The sequence below is a fragment of the Micropterus dolomieu genome, linkage group LG12 (assembly GCF_021292245.1).
Source record: "Micropterus dolomieu isolate WLL.071019.BEF.003 ecotype Adirondacks linkage group LG12, ASM2129224v1, whole genome shotgun sequence".
Lineage (NCBI taxonomy): Eukaryota > Metazoa > Chordata > Actinopteri > Centrarchiformes > Centrarchidae > Micropterus > Micropterus dolomieu.
Window position 1 is genome coordinate 31,488,238 of NC_060161.1, and position 11,102 is coordinate 31,499,339.

Below are 11,102 nucleotides of genomic sequence, written 5' to 3' on the forward strand. Positions count from 1 at the left end.
TCTTCTCCAGGTGGTTCTCGGTCTGCCTCTCTTCCTCCTGCCCTGTGGGTTCCATGTCAGTGCCTGTTTAGTGATTGATTTCTTTCTCCTGAGTGTGTACCCTATCCACTTCCATTTCCTCCTCCGAACTTGCATTTCTATTGGGTCTTGTTTGGTGAGTTCCCACATGTTGGCGTTAGAGATGATGTTGGGCCAGTATATTCCTAGAAGGCTTCTGAGGCCAGTTGGTGAAGGTCTGCAGCTTATTAAGTATAGTGGTGGTAATTCTCCAAGTTTCAGAGCCATAAAGTAGAGTGGTTTTTATGTTTGAGTTGAAGATTTGCAGTTTGGTCTTGAGTGACAGGTTTTTTGCCTTCCAAATATTGTTTAGCATGTTGAATGTTGTCCTTGCTTTTCCGATCCTGGCTTGGACATCGTCCTCCGTGCCACCATCCCTTGAGATGATGCTACCGAGGTATGTGAAGCGGTTTACATCCTCTAGTGCATTTTGATCCATGGTTATGGATGTGCTGTTCTTGCTGTTGATACGCAATACTTTAGTTTTTGATGAGTTTATTTTGAGACCAAGCAGACCAGCTGTTTCCACACACCAGTCAGGACCTCAAATGTCTCCGATATACATCCTTCATGGAGGACTTGACATCTCGTCCCTTGGTATGTGCTCCTTATGATGTTAATGATCTTTTCTGGGATCCCATAATGAGCCATCAGTTTCCACAGACTTTCCCTGTCTACACAGTCAAAGGCTTTTTCAAAATCTATGAAATTCACATAAACAGGCAAATTCCATTCTATTTATTTTTCAATAATAATCCTGAGGGTGGCAATTTGGTCTCCACAGGATCTGTTGTTCCTGAAGCAAGCCTGGTTTTCCCTCAGTTTCTCATCTGCCCCCTTCTGGAGCCTCTTGAGCAGGATATGATTGAGCACCTTCCCAGGTGTTGAGAGGAACATTATTCCTCTGTAGTTTTGGCACTGCCGGAGGTCTCCTTTCTTGGGTATTTTCACGATGTGGCCATCTCTCCAGTCAGCTGGGACATTTTCTTCCTCCCAGATGGTTTTCATGAGATGGTAGAGCATGTTGGTGGAGGTTTCAGTGTCTGAAACCCCGTCTGGTCCCTCTGCTTTCCCTCCTTTCAAGGCCTTAATGGCTTTTCTAATTTCCACCTTGGTGGGGGGGTTGCAGTTAATCTCCAGTGGGTTTGGAGCTATTGCTGTCAGTTGAGGAGGCTGCCTCTTGAGCAGGTCTCTGAAGTGTTCAGACCATCTCTTCACCTGATCTTCCTTGGTTATGAGGAGTACACCCTGTGAGTTTTTAACGTGTGCCTGTGCGTGTCTGAATTTGCCTGTGAGCTTTCTTAAAGTTAGGTATAGGTCTTTCAGGTTGGTCTTTCCTGCTTCTTCTTCTGCCTGTTGTGCTAGATCCTCAATAAATAATATTGTATATACAGTATACCAAATCCTACCTCATGTACATATCCCTTGCAGATAATACTTATTTATTCCAGCATCTTTTGCACTCATCACACTGTGTACATGTATGCTTGTATGTGTATGTGCACCTGTATATCACAACCACCTCTGACATGTACTTAATAATAACAATAATTGTAATAATAATTAATGATTTTCTCCTGCATCTTTTGCACTCTGCTCATTGCACTATTGTCTCGATGTGTCTGTTTTGTTCATAGTGTGTATATATATGTTCTCTGTACTAGCCTGTGTTTGACTATTATTGTCTTATTGTATATCGTGAGCATTGATCAATCCCGAGTCAAATTCCTTGTATGTGTACACATACCTGGCAATAGAGCTGATTCTGATTCTGATGATCTTGACTAAGAGACTAGATAATCATTGTCTTGAAATGGATACTAAAAATGGGTGTGGACTGGTTCCCACAGAGGTTGCTGCTGCAAGCTGAGATTCATTTGGTGCACACGCATATATGAACACATGTTCATAAACACAACAGCTGTATTTCACGCTCACAGCGCTGGAGAGAGATCCACTTCCCAGCTAGGTCAGCAAGACAGATATAAGTGTATAAGTATAAGGTGGGTCTTGTAAGAAATACCAGCTGTGCGCAAGTAAAAAGCACAGGTCGGTACCGGTGAGTAGCCTACCAGATCACCTCAAGAACTTTTTAAGTTTGGCCTATACTGTAACAATGCCTAGTGAACAGTAGCCTACTATCAGAATGGGTAATGCCCATTTCAACCGGTATGGATGGATCCAGCTCTTTCAAAACGAAGCAGGAATCATCTTTCCTTACTTGTAGGTTATACACCCTTTATTTAAAATACATCCACCTGTATCGGCGCAGTTGTCCAAAGTACATCAAGTAAGGTATCAAGTATTACGGTAGTTTATTTATCATTAGCTGGTCAGCAGAAACCAGCTGTGAACCAAAAATTAAAGTTATATTAGTGTGTACGTCTACCTGTACAGAAGTGTGATAGAAGATGGACGATGAAAAAACTGATTGTTCTGAGTGGATATTGAAGAGACAGTCCAGCCATCTGGTGATCCTGCAGTTTGGAAAATGGACAGAAACCATGGAAACATTATTGTGTGGAAAAGACTCTCTTGAACTCGTTTGATTTGATATGTACTGCTTATGTTGCTTATACAGTATTTCTAATAAAAAAAATTAAATGAATTACTAATTAGTTACATGTTTACATACACACAAACACACATATATAGGCTATATATAAAATATTATGTTCTCTGTTTGAATTTAAACAAAGCCTTACAGACTTCACTGAACTTCACCGACAGTACTATAATGAAACATGTGGTGACTTTTACTTTCGCTTTGTCAACACAGACAGAAAAATCTGTGTAGTAGAAATAGTTTAACTTTTGTTGTGGCAAAGACTGCACCGTAGCAAATTAAAAAAAAGGTCTGAATCTCACTCGTTTCATTAAAAACCTTTTCATTGTACAAAGTGCCAGTGGGCTAATAATTAATCTAAAATGACAGGTCTATCTGACAGGTTGCTGTCAAACTCTCAGGCGTCCTGTTCAAATGACTACAAGCTCTAAAGCTGATCCATTTTGACATAACTTGATATTAATTATTTAAAATGACACATTCAGAATTTGACGTACCTGTTGTTGGTTCACCGACTGCGACTGTTAAGCCAAATTATTAATCGAGGTAAAGTTAGTTAAAAACTGACACTGTCACGCCCCTCCAGCCTTAGAGGAAGTCATGGGCACATTTAATCTCAAAAGTTTTGGACCGGTTTGATGGGGTTTCAGGTGACGCCTGGTTGAACGACATATTTCCTCGCTTGCCTTTGCAGCGAGTGTCAGCTGTTACCCAATCAGCAGTGACAAGCATGAAGGATTGTTTCCTGTCTGCAAAGACACCGAGGGTAGACTGGGATCTTCACTCTGGTTTACCAACTGCAACTTGCTCATGCAGTAGATTTAGTTTGAAATTGCAAATGCATTTCCAACTTCCATGTTGGACTGGGAGTAAAAAATGGCCCTGGACTGTGATCCAGACCGGCCCACTAGAACAGTCTACAGTATAATCCACCACGGCCGCCCTGCTAATGCACGCACGTACAAACAGCCTCTAATAAACCACCTAATCTAGCTAAAAATCGCGTAGTGTGAACTAGGCTAATCAATATATATATATATATATACACACACACTAGTGTTGTAGTCAATACCTCCCAAACCGAGACCAAGTCAAGACCAAGACCAGAGTTTATTGAGACCCGAGACAAGACCAAGACTTTTAGGGTCTGAGAGCAGTCGAGACCAAGACCAGTTCCCCACATTACATGACACATTAAAATGTGGAACGAGATCATAGGTACTTCTCAAATTGATCTGAAAGATCCACTTTCCCATTAAAACACACATACAAACACTAAGAGCTGAAATCAACTTAAGCATCGCGGGGAGGGGTGACAGTCGTTAACGGGAACAACACATTTTAAATTAGGGTTATTGGTTATTGGTTATTATTTTTACATCCAATCAAAGTTGGATGTTAACAAATAAATCAGACAATGCAAAAGCAATTTATTGATATTCCCAAAGTTATGGTCTTGACTGGTCCTGAAATAAAATCCAGAGTCCTTAATGTTCACTTCCTGCAGCCGGAGTCACTGTTGAACTTATGTAATTGTTTTTTATATTAAAGCAAGTTAATTAACGTCTGTACAAACTTTATATTCAAAAAACAAATAAGACAAAAATGTTGTGTAATTTCAGTAAAAAACTTGGCTGCACAATCAATTCTGCACAGACAAGTTCAAAACCAGGAACAGGACGAGCACGCTGATACAAAACCAAACCCTATCAAACACAGAAACAGGAAAACAGACTCAAACAAGGATCAGATCACAGAGCAGACACGACCAAACTGTGACAAAACATTGAAGTCATACAAAAACAGAGAATATCAAGTCTGAGGATTTATAAAATCACTGAGCTGGAAACTCCATCCAGAAGATAACTGTGACATAAAGTAAGTCTGTAAAGGACAAAACATTTTAACATAAATATTCAATCCAGCAAAAACACTTAAGGTTCCTGAGTTACGTTAGATCAGATTTTGATTTACAGTTTAATTCATTTTATCCTTTGTCTTTATAACAGGTCAGTTTTTGAGCTTTCAGACTAAACATGTTTCACTTATTGCTAGATTGTTCATCTGTTACACCAGCAACACTCAATAAAGTGATGTTTCTGCTTCATGTTTTCAAAATATCACGTTTCACTAGTCTAAAATAAACGACACATTACTTGCTCTAAAACCTGAATAAATACAATATATCTGCTCTTTATTTGTGAATGATGGCAACACGTTTCAAGCAGCTCCTCCCAAACCCCAAATAAGTCTGTTTGAATTTCTCTAACTTGGAGTTTTATAACAGTTTGTTCAAAAAAGTCCTTCAGAGAGTTTGACTTCTAACTGACTCTAAACATAAGAAACCTCAGTGTGTAGGATAGTATAGTTTGTGAATGAAGTTTAGGCGATCAAAGGAATTTAATTTTGTTCATAAATTTACATTATAATATAAATATAAGTTGCGGTGGCAGCCCGGCTGACGGTGAGTGCCCTGTGTTCTTTTGTTTCTTTTTCCTTCCTCTCGCATTTCTGTTTTGTCAGTCAGCTGGTCTCGCCTACCTGCCTTCTCGCCTCGCCTCCGCGGCGTTCCCCCGGCTTCCCTCCACGCTCCTCGCCCCTCTCGCCTCGGCCTCCTCGGCCTCCTCACTTGAACCTCTCCAGCCCCGCCAGCTCCTCGGCCCCCCGGCGGCCAACTTTCCCCTTTTTCCCTCCCGTCTCTCCCTTTTTTCCCTCAATAAACCTCTTTTCCAAACTGACAAGCGTTGCGTTTGGGTCCGTTCTGTCCGAAACCACAACAAATATATATCTTTAAAGGAAACAAAGCGGTTCATTTTTCACAATTATTAATAGCATAAGAGTCAGCGCGACGCTACTTTTACCTTGATAATGATTCTCTGTAATAATTACATACTTTTACTGAAGTATCATTTACACTAGGGACGCTGGGGACAGGTCAGAATCAGAATGTCTCCATCATGTTTTGAAGGTTTTTGTTAAAAAATTTCTGAAAAACAGCAACAAGAAATGTTGAATAACAAATCAAACAATGCACAATAGGGAAACATGCAATGCAACTGAAATATAGAAGAAACAAATGTGCATTGTCCAAAAACTGATTACTGACTTGAGAGAGTACTGGCACCTATTTTTTTCCACTTTAATCACTGGATGATTTAATTCAGGCCATCTAAAGGTGGACAACACGGTGAAAGGTATCAGTCCTTCATAATCAAGATAGCAAAAACGCAGATAGGGTAGACCTACAAGTCACAAAATAATGGAAAGGGTTATGATATTGAGAATGCTTGCTCAAAATCATTATTGTTTGTAAACACAATGTTTCCCACAGAATGACAGCACAACTTTTAAAGCTGATGATGCTTCCACACAGCTCAAACATGTTTTTCTTGCTATATTATATGTGGCTTTATTTTCAGAGAAGTCTTTCAGATAAAAAAATACCAATTCTTTTTTGCAATCGTATTTGTGTGTGTTTATCTGTACAAAAGTGTGATAGACGATGGACAATGACAAAAACTGATGGTTCTGAGCGGATATTGAAGGGACAATCCAGCCATCTGGTGAAACATCCTGCAGTTTGGAAAATGGACAGAAACCATGGAAACATTATTTTTTTGGAAAACAGTCTCTTGAACTTCAGAAAACAGAAAACATATTATTAAAATTCTGAAACTTCAAAAAAATATATATTTTCCCCTTTCTTGTCTGTTGACTCATTTTAATGCTCAATCCCCAATTGAAATGAATGAAATTGTTTTATTTTGAAGTCTGCTCAGGATTGAGTTTATAGTCTGTTACACTGAAAGAGAAACATTGTTCTTTTATTCCACCTAGTGTGTGCTATTTGGCTGTTGTCACCGTTCCAAAATAAACTTAGTTTTTTATGTTTTTTCAAGACTGAATCTAATAACACACACGTTAAACTATTTAAAATATGTAATGGTCACTCTCGGGCAACTGTATTTAAACTTTTACAAGGTTTCTAAGCGGAAGATGGCTGCATTTTTCTCAGTCCTGTCCAAAACTTATGTGTCATTTTGAAACCATGTTTAAAAGCAGGTCAAATAATGCCTTTGTTTTTCCCTAAAGAAAGTGTTTATTTTAAATAAATGGTTGGTTACATGTTCAAAAACTGACAATTTAAAAATGTAATTTATATGCATGCAAAACCTTTTTTGTTTGTTTTGAAGGAGACCGAAACCTCAGGTTTATCAATGTTTTTATCATGTAATTAATTATAATAATAATTAAACAATTGGGATAAATGATTGACCAATCATAAGAGAAAAAAATAGTGGGTTATCTTATTTTTTTATGAAAAAACTAAACAATTTAGTAACAGGAATAAGCACAGGGTCACAGGAATGAGCACTGGCTACCAGTATGCAGAAATATTCAAATACACTAGGGGAAAAACCTAAGGAGGTGAAGAAAGTGTATTTGAGTAACAGGACAGATTTTTTAGCACATAATTAGCAAATACATGAAATATAGTGACATGGTGTACATGGTAATAGCACAAGGACACTGAGCACTTTCTAGTGATTCACCACAAATTTCTATTTTTAAAATAAACAATTTAGTCTAAGAAATAATTTAGGTAACTGGAATGAATATTGTAACTGACCTGCTCCGTCATAGTTACAATATAATTAAATATAAAGAAAATAAAATTCCCATGACCTTCAGAAGATGCAGATGATGCAACTTTCTCTTAAACATGGGACCTGTGGAATGTTCCAATTTTGTTAGAGGGGGGAAATGTATTGGGGACACAAGTAAAATGTGCATTTTAACTAAAATATTACAAACATTTTATGAAGAAAAAATGTGTAAAGAATAGATGGTATATGGAGTCACAAAACTAGATCTCTCAAATATTTTAATTATGATATTACAATGTAGAGTGTAGTTTGAGGGACTGGGGACCGGTAACAAATGCTATTTTTCAGTGTTCTAGATCATTTTTATTAATGTTTAAATTGCTTTATCTTGCATTTTCAATTAGATTAATGTGCAGGGCACTTTGTTTAATAATAAAAAGTATTTTTAAATTAATTTGTATGCATATTTATACATTTTATGTAAATGGCACCCATTCAGTGGAATGATCTATTTTTGCTTCTTTTGTCTGTTACAACTTTGTGGCAAATACTGTTTCTTAGTAAATTAAAGTGTTTTAATGCTGACAGAGTTATCAAACCCCCTCCATTGTACAAAGTCCATGTCAGTAATAATTCATACAAGATGACCAAGACTCAACAAACTTGCAGGCGTCCTGTTCAAATTACTAAAAGCTCATTCATTTTGAAATTATGAGATATGAATTAATGTCTACTGAAATAAATGTTACACGAAGCATACTGAAGAGGTAAAATTATATTCGGAATTCGACCTACCTGCTGTCCGTTCAGCCTGCGACTGTTAGGCTATAATTATTCAAGGTAAAGTTAAATCCGTTCCGCTGCGAGCTGCCTGGGAGAAAGTCAAGTGTTCAGCCTCAAAACGTTTTGACCGGTTTTCTACGATTTCAGCTTCGAGGTGTCCTTCCTCCAGTTTTGTGGGTGTGTGTCACAGATGTTAGATGCAGCTATGCCTATTTAAAAACACCACACTATTAAAAAGACGCTGAAGGGTCGGCTACCTGTCTGCAAAGACCCCGAGGGACGTGATAGGCTGTGATCTTAACTCTGCTTTACCAACTGCAACTTCCTCATGCAGTAGATTTAGTATGAAACTGCAAATGCATTTCCAACTTCCTATTATTTTCAATTTATTCAATTATTTCAGAACAACATGGTAACAACATTATTAAGGTCGTCATGATAAACCACATTAAATCCTATCAAATGGAAAACCCTGAGACAGTTTAGGGGTCCTTCCTTAATGTGAAAAAGTTTGAGAACCATAAATACACTCAGTTCCATGTCAGTAGTGGACACAGGGGGTGAATATAGAATATCTCTGGATTCACTTGGTTAATGTCTAGCTACACAACTTATGGTACATGCTCATGTAGTACTCACACAGTGTTCATCCACACATAAACAACATTACCTTACTGGACTGGGTTTTGAGTCAAACATATTTGCCAATATCTCTAGCACATTAAATCACAATAAAGACTCACTGTCACAATGATCTGTTTCAAATAACATTGAAAACAATTCAGTTATAAGTCTAAATACATTTTGGATCTGGATGGACACAAATCTATAAATAGACATATAATATAATATTTTCTAATCTAAAGATGCGGTTGAGAGAGACAAAAACTCAAGAATGGAGACAACACTGTTTCCAGAAAGCTTCTAATCTATTTTAGATTAAATGTAAGATGAAGACCAAATGCCTCCTGACCTTCACTTTGAGTGTTTAATCAAATGCTCCATGCAATTTATTTCTTCTACAAGTAGTTATTGAGTGTTGGACCATAACAAACTCACCATTAAAACCTCTGGTTAAGCAAACAAACTCATTCAGGAAGAAAAAATAACATTAATGCTTAAATTTGAATAAATTAAATTTTTAAGTAAAATGCAGAATCAAACCAGACCTGGTTGATGGTACACTGACTAACAACAGGCTAAAATAGACACTAGTTCCACAGTGTGTCTCTGTCATTATGAGCAACATGAACTTTGGGCTCAGTTGCCAGGTCACCAGTTATAATATAATACTCTGACTGCAAAAAAAAATATGGAGAGAATCACTAACAACATTTCTTTGCTGTGGGCCAAATCTCTTCACAGCAGTTTTTGATCAATTTAATTTTAATTCATTACATTCGATTATTAACCAAACCCCCATTCTCTGTTTGAGAAGTTAACCAAAATTCCATGTCAACCATCACCCACTGAAAGAATATTTGACATTGCTGATTTAAACACATTCAGTAGTGGAGACAGTTACCTGCTAGAGCATATTGCATCTGGTCTGCATGATCAAGAGTCCATATGAATTAAAATCCATAACCTATTTCACTATTCCCGCCTGCTGCCCTCCTGCGACACAGCAAGGTAAACGAAGCATCTCAGCATATCTGCTGCTCAGGGCCTTGATTGAGAAAACAGGATTAGTTACTGTTATTTGGCGAACAAGTAACAATAACATTCGCAATCACATGTGGTTATAAGTATATATAATTTCTTAATATGTCTAAAGAAATCCCACTGGCTACTCTCTACTGTCTCAGACGATGACATCTTTTGTTCTGCATCGGCCACCGTAGCTGTCCTACGTGTTTGGGGGAGTGGCGATCTTTAAAATATTAAGTGGCTAAAACACATTTTGCTGCTGAATCTGTCCACAGCAGTAAATTGCTTAGCTTCCACACAGGTACAACTCTATACTCCAAAAAGTTGAACCTCAAATTCGACATGATTTCTCAACCTGAATCTTCCATAATAACTATGCTTTCCTTATATGGCACAATTTCTAATCAATAGTGATTAATGTTCACTTCCTACCGCTGGAGCCACTGTTTTACTTCTATAAAAAAAAAATAATTATAATATTGAATTAAGTTAATTAATGTATTTGTTTCCTTGAATAGAAAATGTATACACATGAAACAAAGGTTGTGTAGTTTCCATAAACAAACAAATAATTTAGCAAAATATAAATATCACTCATCAAACTTTTTAAAAAATCAAATCTTTATTTATTTATTAGTTCTCTCTCTCTATATATATATATATATTATGAAAATGTGTTTCACGTTTCTGTAATAAAGGGATACAATGCCATGAATAGAGTTAAAATATTTGGTTTGAGAAATATCAGAGTCCTTAATGGACAGAATACACTTCCTTGATGAGGAAGACCTGCAGTTTGTCTCCAGGACTCCAGGACTTCAGGTCCTTCCACTTCAGGTCAGTGGGAGAGAAATGGCTACCAAAACTTTGAACCCACATCTGTAAAATGGAAAGGCCACAGACTTACAAGCAGAATCTTTAAATCATTACATTAAAAGTTACAATTACTTTATTATAGCATGTTATTTTTATCTACTATTAGTTCCATATGATTTTCTTTTATTTCAATTGGACCTCAACAAACAGTTGAGAAAGAAGGATGAAAGAAAAGGAAGAAACGCAACAACATACATTGAGAATTAAAGACTCACAGTGAGAGGTTTTCCAGGACTGAGTTTGAATGATTTCTCAAATGTGTATGAGATGGGTTCTTTGTCGTTGACTTGTACTTTTAACGTCCAGCCTCCCAGTTCTTGGTCCTACAGGAAGGAAATTGGCCGCAAGAGGGAAGATTAGAGAAAGGGAGACTAACAAGTGAACGTTACAGTGTGTGTTAAATCCATTGTGTTTATAAATGAGGGTCGGTCACCTCCCTCTTTACATTAAAACAAGAAAAAAAAAAAGATTCTGGGGTAAATAACATTAGCTTTGATATTTGCAATATCCCTGGTTAATTCCTGTTATTCATATTGTACATGCTTATATATCACTCACACAAT

General features: G+C 37.2%; 1 pseudogene; it reads right to left on the minus strand.

The window, feature by feature from the left end:
• Positions 1-6: 6 nt before the first annotated feature.
• Positions 7-7,265, minus strand: LOC123979910 (annotated as a pseudogene).
• Between the last annotated feature and the right edge of the window lie 3,837 nt (positions 7,266-11,102).